Source organism: Acinonyx jubatus, chromosome C2 (genome assembly GCF_027475565.1).
Source record: "Acinonyx jubatus isolate Ajub_Pintada_27869175 chromosome C2, VMU_Ajub_asm_v1.0, whole genome shotgun sequence".
NCBI lineage: Eukaryota > Metazoa > Chordata > Mammalia > Carnivora > Felidae > Acinonyx > Acinonyx jubatus.
In genome coordinates this window covers 38285430-38301475 of record NC_069384.1, presented here as the reverse complement: position 1 = coordinate 38301475, position 16046 = coordinate 38285430, and the positions used below count along the sequence as shown (strand labels likewise).

At 37.0% G+C, this 16046-nt stretch overlaps 1 long non-coding RNA gene across 1 annotated transcript in view; it reads right to left on the bottom strand.

Annotated features, from left to right (window-relative positions):
• LOC113604774 (uncharacterized) overlaps nucleotides 1-13008 on the bottom strand; it is a 47404-nt gene extending 34396 nt beyond the window's left edge. The window contains exon 1 of the long non-coding RNA XR_003426786.2: nucleotides 12882-13008. This is a non-coding gene — a long non-coding RNA (uncharacterized LOC113604774). The remainder of the gene's footprint in view (nucleotides 1-12881) is intronic.
• Between the last annotated feature and the right edge of the window lie 3038 nt (nucleotides 13009-16046).

Sequence of the window (16046 nt, the reverse complement as noted above, 5' to 3'; positions counted from 1 at the left end):
GGATGCAAAAATTCTCAAGAAGATACTAGTAAACCAAATCCAACAATACATTAAAAGAATTGTTCACCATGATCTGATACATCGCGTTACTAAAGAAAAGCATAAAAACGACACGATCTTCTCAATAGATGCAGAAAAAGCATTTGACAAAATACAGCATCCTTTCTTGACAAAAACTCTCAAGAAAGTAGGGATAGAAAGAACATACCTCAATATCATAAAAGCCATATATGAAAGACCCACAGCTAATATCATCCTCAGTGGGGTACAACTGAGAGCTTTCCCTCTAAAGTATGGGACACAACAGGATGTCCACTCTCACCACTGTTGTTCAACAAAGTGTTAAAAGTCCTAGCCTCAGCAATCAGACAACAAGACAAAATAAAAGACATCCAAATCACCAAGGAAGAAGTCAAATTTTTACTCTTCGCTGATGACATGATACTCTATGTGGAAAACCTGAAGGCTCCACCAAAAAAAAACTGCTAGAACTGATAAATGAATTCAGCAAAGTCACAGGATATAAAATCAACATGCAGAAATCAGTTGTATTTCCATACACCAATAATGAAGCAGCAGAAAGAGAAAGCAAGAAATCAATCCCATTTACATTGGCACCGAAAACCATAAAAAAGCCTAGTAATAAACTAACCAAAGAGATAAAAGACCTATACGCTGAAAACTATAGAAAGCTTATGGAAGAATCTGAAGAAGATACAAAGAAATTGAAAAACATTCCATTCTCATGGATCGGAAGAACAAACATTGTTAAAATGTCAATAGTACCCAAGCAAACTACACATTCAATGCAATTCCTATCAAAATAACACCGGCCTTCTTCACAGAACTAGAACAAACAATGCTAAAATTTGTATGGAACCAAAAAAGATCCTGAATAGCCAAAGCAATCCTGAAAAAGAAAACTGAAGCTGGAGGCATCACAATTCCGGAGTTCTAGATGTATTACAAAGCTGTAATCATCAAGACAGTATGGTACTGGCACAGAAACAGACACATAGATCAATGGAACTGAACAGGAAACCCAGAAATGGACCCAAAAATGTAGGGCCAACTAATCTTCAACAAAGCAGGAAAGAATATCCAATGGAAAAAAGACAGTTCTCTTCCATAAATGGGGTTGGGAAAACTGGACAGCGACATGAAGAATGAACCTGGACCACTTTATTACACTATACACAAAAATAAACTCAAAATGGATGAAAGACCTAACTGTAAGAGAGGGAACCATCAAAATCGTAGAGGAGAAAACAGGCAACAACCTCTTTGACCTCATACACAGCAACTTCTTACTAGACATGTCTCTGGAAGCAAGGGAAACAAAAGCAGACATGCAGTTTAAAAAAGAATTTTGTGGTCACTTCTTTATGCCAAATTGGAGAGGATTAGTTTAATTCATATCAATGGAATAGTTTGTCTGTTTCCATTTCAGAGACTCCAAAAGAGTAAGAAGTAAAACTGGAACTTTAGACTCTCTTTTCTGAAGAACTGGATGTGAACTTGAGATGTGAACCCAGATAGTCTTACAGATTGAGCTCTTATTAAACATGACCTTATATTTGTAGTTAAAAGCTACTCTTCCAGGGGATAACATGTGCTATGCACTGTTCTAAGTATTCCACAAACACCTGACTGATTAATGTTGCTAGGAACAGTATGCATTAAGAACAGTATGACACATCTTTATATGCAGATGTGAAGTAGCAGGCCACAGAGCTGACAAGGGACAGAACCAAGGCTTTCAACTTAAGTCTGACACCAGAACTACACTTAAACATGATGTTAAGATGTCTTTATATTCTTTGTGTTCCCTCCACCTTCTCCACAGCCCCAAAGGCTTCATCCCATCACTTACTTTCTTTATATCCTGACATTTCTGGATTTTATTGTCTTGTATTATGTAAATATCACCACTATGTATAATTTTGTTTCTTCCACTGTTACCTTAATTGCCATAATTGTGGTTGCTTAATTGGCATTTACAAACATTTTAAAATTCATTTATTTTATCAAGTTTCCCAGTTCACTTCTTTGCTAAAGCTTGCCCTGTAAATTGGCTTGCCAAGTGAAATAAGTCAGTCAAAGAATGACAGATATCATATGCATTCGTTCATATGAGGACCTTGAGAAACTTAACAGAAGACCATGGGGGAAAGGAAGGGGAAAAAAATAGTTACAAACAGAGAGGGAGGAAGGCAAACCATAAGAGACTCCTAAATACAAAGAACAAACTGAGGGTTGATGGGGAGAGGGAGCAGGGAAAATGGGTGATGGGCATCTAGTAGGGTACTTGGGATGAGCACTGGGGGTTGTATGTAAGCAATGAACCACAGGGATCTACCCCCAAAACCAAGAGCATACTTTATCCACTGTATGTTAGCCAATTTGACAATAAATTATACTTAAAAAATAAATAAAATAAATAAATTGGCTTACTAAGGGCCATGTTTCCTAAATTTTTAGTTTTCTGTTGCCTTCATGCTTGAGTAAGAATTCAGCTCAATCTAAAATTCTTGAATTGCCCTTTACTTCCCTGATGACTTTGAAACAATACTTCTTCATTTTCTAATTGTCATGTTGTTACAAAAGGGTTCTGAGGCCAGCCTTATTCCAACTTATAGACAAATTGAATTTTCTCTCTGAGCGACATAAAAATGATTTTTCTGATATACATTTATGTTAATTGATCTGCATATTCTTTCTTTCTAAACACAACTTGTAGTTTCAGTATGTAGCTTCAAGTTTTCATTTATTTTGTAAGTTTTCTTAAATTATCTCTCTGGAAAATGTGTTTTCTGCTTTCATTTATCCCATTCTACTTATTTTGCTTTCTTTATAAGGGTCAACAATAAGGCATACATTAAATCATCTTTTTTCTATTATACATAGTTATTACTTTCTTTCAAAACCTTTTTTTCTTTTTTTACAACTTTTATTTTATATTTCACTTGGCTTAATTTTCTTAATTATCTCCTTTATCTCCCTATTTTTTGGAGAATACATTTCCCTGTATCTACTTCCCATGCAACCTCTATTTCTGTGATATTTTTCTCCTTTATATGTAAATACATAATTAATTTTGCCACATACTCTTTTCAATTCTTTGCACTCACATTTTCTTAAGTCCTGTGTCTCACTATGTTATCAATACAATGACAAAATATATACACCAAATTTCACCTGCTTTTATGCTATAATCTCTATCATGTTTCTAGTATGTTCACAAATATCTTTTGCATGCTAAGTCCATTTTCATATTTTATTTTCAGTTACTTTTGCCTAAGGCCCATTACACTGCTTTTTATTTCTTCTTATGAATCTGAAAACCTCTTCCTAGACAAGCTCCTTGTAAAAGTTCACAATAAACAAGAAAGTGGAATGGTGAATTAGGGTGATGGCAGATTAAAACCCAGGGACATTCAACTTAAGCCACTGTCATTTTCTCATGAGCATCTCCAGGGTGCCCTGATACAACTCTGGTATATCCAGAAGTTTCATCATTGGTCTGCTGGGTGTGTTTGGACCTACTCAATTGCGAGGAAATACACACACATGTACACACACACTCAACTGGATTAAGGAATCATCTGAATTCCTCTTATTCAGGGTCTGAAAACTTGGATGGAGTTGGAGTGAGGTAGGGAAGCAGAAGGATGTCCCTTCTAGAAAGACTCCATCTCTGCTGTTTTTCTATAATGTCTCATTTACTTATGTTCCATATTTTGCCTCCAGGTAAATCAAAGAAGTTATGCTCCCACTTCAAGGGGGATGCAAGAAAGTTAATCATGCTTTGAGTTTTATCCTAAGCCCCAAACACCTTATAACACCTAAGAGACAGATTCCCAAAACGTTCCAGGACATTAGCTTCAAACCAACCGCAGTTGACACTGGCATCAATACCCCTACCTTTAGTAATTTACAGAATAACACCTATTATTTACCTGACACTCACCTTTAATTGTGTCCAACCCTGGATTCCTGAAGGAACACATACCCTAGATCTTTTTCCAATATAAACCCCTAGTCCCAAGCAACAACAAGACTCAGTCTCTTTTCTTTTCTGCATCTCCCAGGCACTCCATCTGCTACTGTCACCTACACTATCCTGTAAACTCTGTTTCTACTTCCTCCAGCTCATGTTTGATATCTATCCGGCATGAAGCCCAAGACCCTCTTGGCTGGTCCCATGAGATCCCCTCTCTGGGTCCTGGGACCAAGCCTGCCTGCCACAAGCAGTCTCTCAGCAATGTTTTCTTCTGGACTCCTCCTTCTATTTCCAGGAGTTCTAGGCTTCAATGCTCCTCTTACCAAATTTGGCAGAAAATGCATTAACTATCCAATATCTATTTTCTCTTCCTCTTTTACTAACAGAAGCACATTCAGAGCTGCAACGTGTCCAGTTGAGCACTATTTGTGTTCCCAGACTGTGATAGTGAGAAGTGACCATACGAGCCAGTTCTTAAAATGAAATGGAAAATTTCTATTGGATGTGATCCAGGAATGATACTATTTTCCTGGAGTAACTGAATAGATTGAGTTGACCCAGATCTTAGCTCCTTGCCCTTCCCCCTTCTTTCTGCCTACAGATGGAGCAAACATTTCGTGACAAAAAGAGCCACATAATGGGGTGAACAGAGAATGGAGCTGAAGAGAGCCTAGGTCCCTAATATCCTGTAATGACTGTGCTTGCACTCAACTTGTTTTCTCTTATGCTCTAGTAGTCACAAAAGAAAAATAAACTTTAAGAAACTATAGTTGAATATCTGGTATATGGAAATAATAAAATTCCAAGTGATACAAGAAACTCACAAGATAAAAAAGGGAAAGTATTTTACTTCCTAGCTTTCACTCCCAAAATTTCTGAAATTCAATCTTATTTATTTATTCCGTTGAGTGACAGGTCATTCCTAAACAAATAACAATGTCTAGGGGCGTGGGGAGATGCCAGGCTTTTATTCTCAACTCTAAAGTCAAGGATGGAATTAGCTTTACCTGGACCACAGAGACTACAAATGAAACACACACATACACACACACACGCATGCATGCATACACACACCCCGAAGTGTCCTTATGAGGAGAAAAATGAATGTATTCTAGACAGCCAAAACCATTCTCCCAGGGTGAGGGAGGGAGAGAAGCTATATGTGTGTGTGTGTGAAATGATTAAGTTTCTACTTAACTTCAGCTGACAAATATTGGCAGCAGCAAGGCTGTTTGCAACCCATAGTTTCTCCTCTAATTTGTCACACTAAAAGCTAGCTTTTGCAGTGATGGAATGTCTGCATGATTTCTAGCTTCTCCTCTAACATCAGCATTGTCAATCAAAATTCAGGAGATTTCTACGATGAGCTTCTATGCTGTGATCTGTTTGTTCAAAATAAGTTGGTTTTCACTCCTCAGTTTGTGCCTTGTGGTTTAGAAAATCTAGTTGCCTGGTGAATCTGGCCAAAGTCTGACACGTTCTTTCAATATATTTGTTCATGTATTGATGCTGCAGGCACTGGGGCTTCCCAAGTCTGGTTAAAATCAAGTTTGTTGTTTGTTTTGTTTTTTTGTTATTATTATTTATACCAGCTCTATTTAGGAGATGACAAGAAATCTTTACTCCATCATCTTAAACTAAAAGTATACCATATGCCACTTACATTCTCAAATATGAATTCACTAGTTGGAGATATATATAGATGTATATATACATCTACATATATGTACATTTCAGATTTCTAGATTTCAGATTTATCCTTAATAGAAAAGTACAAATTTCTAACATATGGTTTTTATCATGCCAACTCTATCTTCAAATCATCAAAAGCCATTTTATCAAAAGATAAAATCCAATATTCTTACCTTGGAATGTATATACTTATCAAAGTAAATTCAACTGCACAGTGTATCTGGCTATGCTCTGTGCTTCTTCAAGTTTATGAGTATGCACAAGTTCTACTTAAAATGTTCTATCTAAAATGTTTACTCTAGCTAAAATATTCTCTTGGTCTATCAACAATGTGTATATATTTAGAGGCCAATACCATGGAAAAGCTTCCTCCATTGACTTGCAGTCAGATATTATCATTTTGAATTTCTATGGTATTGCAACATTTGCCATAGCCTTCTCCATATTTTATTTATTTAAATAATGTGTGTTTTATGTTGAAGTGTCTTACTCTCCCTTATAGATATGTGTATCTTTAAGGGGAACATCTTTCTATGACTCATGAATGTTTGCATGATGGCTCCTAATCTAGTAGGTCTTCAGAGAGTATTTGGATCACATTTTTAAAATTAAATTAAAATAAAAACAGTCATATTAAACAACTTCCTCTTTTGTGCAAGGAAAAAAAAGAATCAATTTAATCATTCCAAGTTTCTATTTACACAGCCTAAATAAAATTGACAGAACAACTATGAATTAATGTTGATAACATTAACTTGAATAAGTAGGTTGATGTTGATGAGAAATAGAAAGCAAACAAATAAACAAAAGTACACTATAAGAATTCTGTTTGATATGACCTTCCAGATGATCTGGAACTTTTAATCAGCAGTGATCACCTCTTGGAAATGTGAAGGTACAGCATATATACCTGCATGAGAGAGATCATTTTTGAGCTAATGTCTCCCCAATCTACAATTCCCCTAGATCTCTTTTCTAAGTTCCTGTTCTGCATTCTATATGTTGTCTAAAGATACAAACATAAAATGTCCACTGCCCTATGAAACTCATATCAAAAAGAATTTACTATCTTTCCTCATTTGACAGTTTTTCCTTTTAAATATTCTATCTACCTTCCATTTTTAGACAAATGTTCTGGATATCTAATGCTGCACACAAAACCCTAAAACTTAGTGGTGTAAAATAATTATTTTGCTCACAGATCTGGTGTCTGGGCTGGCACCTCAGCAGGACTAACTTGTTTCTGCTCCACTCTGGATCAGCTGGGACAGCTTGAAGCCTGTAGTCTGTAATCATTCAAAATCTCATCTACTCACTTGACAGTGTCTGGGATGCAAAGCCTCGGCTAGGAAGCTTTGACTGAGCACCAGAATGGCTAAGGACTCCTTGGATATCTCTCTTTATTTCTATGTGATTTTGCAACATAGCAGCTTCAAGGTAGTTGGCCTTATTACATGGATTCTCGGGCTCCAAAGCATGTGTCTCAAGAGATATCCAAGGGGAAGTTGTATCTTCAATATGACTTCGACTTGGAATTTACCTAGCATGGCTTCTGTCACACTCTGTAGGTGGGAGCAATCATAAGCCCCCTTCCAGATTTAAAAGGAGGGGCCACAGATACCATTTGTCTGTGAAAGTAAGTGTGATGTCTGACTGGAAATATTGTGGTGGCCATGGCTGGAAAACACAATCTGTTATAGCAAATTTATTTTCCTTTTGGAAACTTGCTGAAAAATGTAGTTACTTATAGTATGACAATATCCTGTATTATTAATTGTCCTTCAAGAAGGATTAATCTTTGAGAATAAATAAATAAATATATTTGGCTATAAATGTTCCTCTGCTAATAATTGCTGCACTTGTTTTCAAAATTTTTACCTGTACTTCTGGTTCTTTTTACTTCTTTTTAAAACTTATTATTTAGTCTTACTATTTTAGAGTACAGAAAGGGCAAGTCATACTGTAATATACATCTTTCTCATTGACATACATAATGTAACATATTTTTCATATTTTCTTCAGATCTTTTCTTGCCTGTCTTTCTGTCTTGCTTTCACCTCTGCCCTCCAACTCTTTCATTAAAATGCTATACAGGTATACATAAAAGAAAATCTTTCTGGATTATTTTCCCTAGTACCATTATCCCTTCCTCTTTTTTTTTTAATGTTTTTATTTTATTTTTGAGACAGAGAGAGACAGAGCATGAGTGGGGGAGGGTCAGAGAGAGAGGGAGACACAGAATCCGAAGCAGGCTCCAGGCTCTGAGCTGTCAGCACAGAGCCCGACGCCGGGCTCGAACTCACAGAAGGTGAGATCGTGACCTGGGCCGAAGTCGGAAGCTCAACCGACTGAGCCACCCAGGCGCCCCATCCCTTCCTCTTTAATCCATATATATATATATATATATATATATATATATATATGGGCTCGATCTTACAACCTTGGGAACATGACCTGAGCCGAAATCAAGAACTGGATGCTTAACTGACTGAGCCACTCAAACACTCCTAAAACTCATTTTTGAATATGGTATGATGAATGAAAGTTGCATTATTCTATATACATAAAAATTATCCCAGTATGATTTATCATATTCTTTACCCTGTCACTAATAGTTAAATCAGCTTATTTGAGATGCAATTTATGTATCTATAATAAAGTTTATCAATTCTGCATGCACAATTTAAAAGTATTGACAGACACATGCAATAATTAACAAAAATGTGTGAATGGATATACAAGATAAAAAGATATAAATTGTGACATATAAAACAAAACATTCAGTGGGGGAGAGTAAAAATATAGACCTTTAGAATGTGTTCAAATTTAAATTATTATCAATTTAATATAAACTGTTAAACATACAAGCCTTCTGCAAACCTTTTGCATAAGCCTCATAGTAACCACAAGGCAAAAACCAAGAATAGGTACACAAAAGAAAGCATACCAATACAGAAAAACATCAAATCAAAAAGGAAGGGAGCAAGAGAAGAACAAAGGAACACAGGAATTACAAAACAGCCAGAAAACAATTAATGCAATGACAAAAGCAACTTAACATACCTGTCAATAATTACTAGAACATAACTAGACTAAATTCTCCAGTCAAAAGACATAGAGTGGATGAATGTTAAAACCCAAGACCCATCTTTATGCTGCCTATAAAAGACTTCCATCAAACATAAGGACACACACAGATTGAACATATAGGGATAGAAAAAGATGTTCCCTGCACATGGAAATCAAAAGAAAGTTTGGGGTAGCTATACTTACACCATACAAAACAGACGTTAAGATAAATACTATAATAAGAGATGAAGAAGGTCATTATATAATAATAAAGGGGTAAATATACTAAGATATAACATTTATAAATTTTAATTCACTTACCATAGGAATACCTAAATATATAAAGCAAATATTAATAGATCTACAGAGAGAAACAGACGGCAATACAATAACAATAGAGGATGTTAATACTCCACTTTCATCAATGGATAGATCAGAGAAAATCAATAAAGAAACACTGGCCTTAAATGACCCAATAGACCAGATGGACTTAGATTTCACCAGAACATTCCATCCAAGACAATAGAATACAAATTCTTCAAGTGCACATGGACCATCCTCCAGGACAAATCACATTTTAGGCAACAAAACAAGTATTAATTAAATTAGGAAGGTTGAAATTATATCAAATATCTCTTCTGACCACAGTGGTAAGAAATTAGAAATTAATTATAAAAAGAAAAGTGAAAAAGTCACAAATATGTGGAGATTAAACATGCTACTGAACACTCAATGGGTCACAGAAGATATCAAAAGAGAAATCACAAAATATCTTGGGACAAATGAAAATGGGAATACAACATACCAAAACTCAGGAAATATAACAAAAGCAATTCCTAAGAAGGAAGTTCATACTGATAAAAGCTTACATAAAGAAATAAGAAAGATTTCAAGTAAACAATCTAACCTAATACCTCAAGGAACTAGAAAAGAAAAAACAAGTCCTAAGATTAGTAGAAGAAAAGAAATAGCAAAGATCAGAGTGGAAATAAATGAAATAGAGGCTAAAATGACAATAGAAGAGATCGATAAAATTAAGAACATACTTTTTGAAAAAATAAACAAAATTGGCAAATCTTTAGCTAGAATTACCAAGAAAAAAAAAAAGAAGACTCAAAATCAGAAATGAAAGAAAGAAGTTACAACTGATAGGAGAGAAATACAAAGGCTGATAAGAGACTATTAACTAATCCTTCTCAACCTCTTCCAAAACAGTAGAAGAGGAGGAAACATTTCCAAACTCATCTCACAAAATTAGCATTACTGTGATACCAAAACCATTCAAAAACACTATGAGAAAAGAAAATTATAGGCCAATATCCACAATTAACATAGATGCAAATTACCTCAACCAAATATTTGTAAGCCAAACTCAACAATACATTAAATAATCCACATACCATGATCAAGTAGGTTTTATTCCAGGGAAGCATAGATGGTTCAACATATGTAAATCAATCAGTGTTATATACCACATTAACAAATGAAACAAAAGTCACATGATCATCTCAATTGATGCAAAATAAGCATTTGACAACATCCAACATCCAGTTATGATAAAAACTCTTAGTAAAGTGGGGACACAGGGACTGTACCTCAACCCAATCAGCTAACATCATAGTCAAAGGTCAGCTTATCTTCTAAGATGGGAAACCAGACAAGGATGCAGACTCTTGCCACTTTTATTCAACGTAACATTGCTTTAGATGTCCCACCCAAAACAACTAGGCAAGAAAAGGATATAAAAGGCATCCAAATTGGAAAGAAACTAGTATAACTGTCACTGTTTGCAGATAACATATTTTATATGGAAAACCCTGAAGACTTCATAAAAGAAACACTTCAGAACTAATAAATGAACTCAGTAAAATCACAGGATACAAAATTAATGTACAAAAATCTGCTATATCTCTATCCACTAAAAATATACTCTCAGAAAGAGAAATAAAGAAAGTTCCATTTACAATTGGCTCAAAAAGAATAAAATGTCTAGGAATAAATTTAACCAAGGAAGTGAAAGACCTAATAATTACACTGATAATTATAATGTCTCTCATGACAAAAGAAATTGAAGATGACTCAAATAAATGTAAAGATATGCTGTGCTCATAGATTAGAAGAATTAATATTGTTAAAAATGTCAGTACTACCCAAAGCAATCTACAGAATTTTTTTCCAATAGATCACAGCTATAAGTCAATACAAGTCATTTTAAGATGGAAAAACAAGCAGTAGAAACTAAAGAAAATGCAGCCTAAAGCAGAAGTTAGCAAACTCTAAGTTATATCTGTCCCTTTGTCTAATCTGGCCATATCCATTTGTTTATTCTCTATGATTGCTTTTGAACAGGATTTATATCAGTTCAGCCACTGACAAGGAGATTATATGGCCCACACAGTGGAAAATATTTACTTTCCACCCTTTCCAGAAAAAGTTTTGATCCCTGTTCTTAGAGTAGCATGAAAATTAACTGATATAAAGTTAAACACTAAAACAATTACATATGTGTATATACAGATATAGATATATTCCTAAATACCAAAATAAATTAAAAATAGAGTACAACTGAAACCCATTCTAAGAAATATTTTCTGATCGGCTTTAAGCAAACTTAAATCTGTGTTGCACTCAAAAGAGACACGAGATGATATAAAGAGACTAAAATAAAGGGATGGGTAATGATTTATCAGGCAAATAAAGACAATAAGAAAGCAAAGGCTTCAATCTTTATATCACTCATGTAGGTCTCTGGCCAAAAAGCATTATACAAGAAAAATAAGCACACTTTATAACACTAAAGGCCACAAATCATGACAATATAATATAACCTACACACCAAATGTCTATCTTTATCTATACAACAAAAAATACAGCAACCATTTGGCTTTTGCCTTTGATAGAGTTTATTTTAGAAATGAATGCTTGAGTTAGGTCAGACCAAGACGTCTTGTCAGAATGTGAAAACTGAAAATTGGTGGAGTCCAAAATTTCTTTTACTTCAGTTTATTAGATTTTCAAATAAGCAATGTAATGAATACATGCTGACGCCATGTTTTATATTCTTTTAGGACATGGTCAGTCAGGTGCAGCAACAAGAGGAGACAGAGGAGAGGCTCAAAAAAAAAGTTTATTATACTTACAGGTCCTATTAACAGTAGGGACGGGTGGTCAGGAGAAAGAAGATAGGAGCCAAAGGAAAACATTAGACCAGAGCCTTCATTGGGGTTTTCAAGAGAAAGGCAAGGCAGAAGGGGTTAAACAGTTTCAAATTGGCTAGCGTGAATAATTCCACTGAGTTTTGGGCTTTGGTGTGGTCTCTTGCCTGGTTCCTGGGCTTGGGTGATTAAGGTAGAAGGATTTTATCTCCTGAGGGGCTACGCAGAGTAGGTATGGCTCTGGGCTAGTTAGTTTTCATATCCTGGGTGGGCCCTTTGATATCACCAAGAACTGGTTGGCCTCTTCTAAGCCTATCACTTCCAAGCCAGAAAGATTTTTTAAGAGATCAAAACACTGTAGTATATAATTTTTTTAAATACATAATACACTCCATTAGCATAAGCCAAGAGGGAGTCACAGCGGTTGGAATATAAATGCTCCTTCTCTGTTCTCCCAACTTTCACAAGAAGTCGAGAGAAGTCCAGAACTTTGCACTCTCCTAAAAAACCTCCCACCGTCTCTACATCTTAACCATCACAATTTCTTAACCACAAAGATTCAAAGGGCACTGGATCTTCTTCATCTTCCTAATTACCATCCACAAGTGATGACTGTTTTCTCTCACAGCTCTCCTAGAACCAGGCTGCGAGACAGAGCTGGTAACCCCCATCTTTCACATTGCGGCTTCAAGATCATTCCACCATATTCCCTAATCCTGTTTCGCATTTTATCTCCTAGGATGACAATACCTCTGCCTATTCCTCTTACCTACTCACCCCTGTGATATACCAGCCACATCCAGTGATACTATTACCACACTTCAAGATCCCTCTTTCATGCATTCGTTTTCTTCTCTGCCCAGCTTATAGTCCCTACTTCATTACCGTCACTTTAAAGCACCTATCTTTTAATTTCCTAACTCCTTCATGGTTTCACCTTTCTCACTTGCCAAAAAACCAACCTCAGGTCAAGGAGGAGCGCGGCGCGCAAGCGCGGGGCTGCCGCTCAGCCCCTCAGCCGCAGGGGGCTCTTGGCGGTGGACCGCCCGCGCCCCGGGAAGTCCGGGTCACCCCCCTGTCGGGGCCCTCACCCGGCGAGGGCTGGCCCTGCCGCGCACTCTGGCCGCGTTCGGGAGGCAGCAGCGGAAGGCGGCGCGCGGGCCCGAGCTCACTCGGCTGACCTCTGTGGTCTCCGTGCGCAGAGTTCGTCTACGTCCGACCGCCCCCTCCGAACTCTCCAGGCTACTCTACGAGCCCCGAGAACTTCCGGGTCTGCTTCTGGCCCCTGGCTTTGCTCCGGACCCCTAAGTCGGACCCGACGGAATGCGGGGTCCTCTGGACAGCGCTCCCGGGCCGCTCAGAGTGCCCAATGCCTCGGCATCCACACTTCCTCCCCCCACGCCTCTAAAATCGTGTATACATTGGTTTTTAAATGACATAATAATTTTTTAAAAGTCAAAACCAAATCTCATTTAACTGTAACCCTAAATGCCTAACCGTTTTTTGTTTTGTTTTGTTTTTTTAGAAAACTGCACGTTAGCAGTCTGGTCTCTGTTCAAGGACAGACAACTAACTCCAGTGAGACCTTTTGTTTGGCGATTGTTAACATTTCCCTAGCCTTTTATTCTAGTCCGTTCACTTCCCTACTCTACCAGAGGACAATTTTATAACTCACCCTTTCTCCTTCAATACCTCCCCCACTCCTTTTCTCACTTTTACTTAACCACTCTGCTTTCTGCTTTCCATTTTCCTTAAATTAAAAAAAAAAAAAAAAAAAAAGAACAACTCTCCGTGTAAAGCTAAATTCTTCAAAGGTGCACCAGCTTCAAACTTTAACTCCTCCATCTTTTGCCAAAATGTTCCCTCCCTCTCCGGAATCACCATTTTTTCCCCCTAATTTTTCTCTTGGATACTTCTCATCAATATAAAAACACTTTTTTAAAAAAATTACATTCAAATAAAAGTTCATAATAAATATGGTGTTAACACCACTTTCCATTCAGCTAGCATCCATATCTCTGTCCCTGTATTAGCATACTTCACTAAAGAGTTTTCATAACCATTTTACATAATTCTCCCTAAAACCAATCTTTTATGGGTTGAATTGTGTCCCCTTCCCCAAAAGATACGTTGAAGTCCTAACCTACAGCCCCTTATTTGGAAATAAAGCCTTTAAAGATATAATTAGTTAAGGTGTGGTCACACTGGGGTCAGATGGGACATTAATCCATTATAACTAAAATTCCCATAAGAAAACACAGGGGTAGGCGAGCCTGGGTGGCTCTGTTGGTTAAGCATCCAACTCTTGATTTAGGCTCAGGTCATAATCTCAGGGTCCATGAGATTGAGCCCTGCATTGGGCTCTGCACTGACAGTGGGGAGCCTGCTTGCAATTCGCACTCTCCCTCTCTTTCTGCCCCTCCTCTACACCTGTGTGTTCTCTCTCTCTCTCTCTCAAAAATAGATAAATAAATTTTTAAAAAAGAAAGAAAAGAAAACACAGGTTTACCCAGGGAGAATGCCATATGATAGCATAGGCATATGATTGAGCTAATGTAGATCCAAGTCAAGGAACACAAAAGATGTCAACTGCTACCAGAAGTAGGGAAGAGATAAAGAAGGCTTATATCGTAAAGGAGCAGGCCCTTACACTTGATTTCAGACTTCTATCCTCTGGAATTGTGAGATAATAAACTTCTGGGTTTTTTAAACCACCCAGTTTGTGGAACTTTTTTTAAATTTTTTTTAAATTTTTAACGTTTATTTATTTTTGAGACAGAGAGAAACAGAGCATGAATGGGGGAGGGGCAGAGAGCGAGGGAGACACAGAATTGGAAGCAAGCTCCAGGCACCGAGCCATCAGCCCAGAGCCCGACGCGGGGCTTGAACTCACAAACTGTAAGATCGTGACCTGAGCCGAAGTCGGACGCTCAACTGACTGAGCCACCCAGGCGCCCCTATGGCACTTTCTTAAACAACCCTGGAAAACTAATACACATTCCAGAATGCATTTACCTACCAGCCAAAACATCTGGTCTTCTCAAGGTCATAAAATGTTCAGACATCAATCCTTACCTACTTAGTTTATCAGAAATATTAGACATATGTGTTGATTCCTTCTTTAGAGATATACTTTTCTTCACTTACCTCTAAGTATTCTACATTCTCCCTGCTAATTCTTATATCATTGTCCATTCCTTCTCAGACACCTTTTCTGGTTTCTCCTCATCTCCTTGACTTTTATGGATTGGAGTGTCTGACATTCTTTCTTTGGACTGCTTCTCTTGGCCATCTCTCTCTGTTTCATGGCTTTAAATACCCTTTATAAGCAGACAACTATTAGATTTCCATCTCTAGCTAAGAGCCTTGTCTGCTCAACATGACCCCTTCTTGCATGTTTAAGAGGTATTTAAAAATGAAGATGTCCTAATTTTTTCTCTAAATGTCTCGCCGACCCTTTATTTCAGTGTATGGAAACCCTATTTTTCCAGTTGTCCAGACCCAAATCTTGGAGTTTTCTTTGACTCCTCTGACAATTTCTTATTATTACCATTATCCTCTGACAATTTCTTATTATTACCTTGATAAATCAGTGTTTGACCAGAACTATTGTAATACTCATTTAACCAGTGTCCTTGCTTCTCTTCCTCCTTATTTGCATCCTATTTGTATCAGTGAATCCAGGGTGATTGTGTTACATGTTAGAACATGCCCTTCATCTACACAGAACAGTTCCATGGTTTTGATTTTACTTAGAGTGAAAGACAAAGTATTGAAAATAGCCTGCAAGATCCTACACAGTATTCTTTGTCCCACTCTAGTCTTCCTCTGATCTCATTTCCTCTTCCTCTCCCTCTGTTCCACTCCCAAGTGACTCTTCTGTTCTTCAGATGTATCTCAAAAATTTTTGAGACTTTTGCATTCCTGTTCACTCAGCCTAAAACACTCTTCCCAGAATGCCACACATCTCATTCTTTCTTGTCCTTTCTGCCTTTCAAATGTGAACTTCTCACTGAAACCCTCAATAACCACCCTATTAAAAATCGAATACCTCCACTTCTGCATGACCTACTCTACTTTCTTGCTTTATTTTCCTTCATAAATTTAATTGCAACCTGAAAAAAATA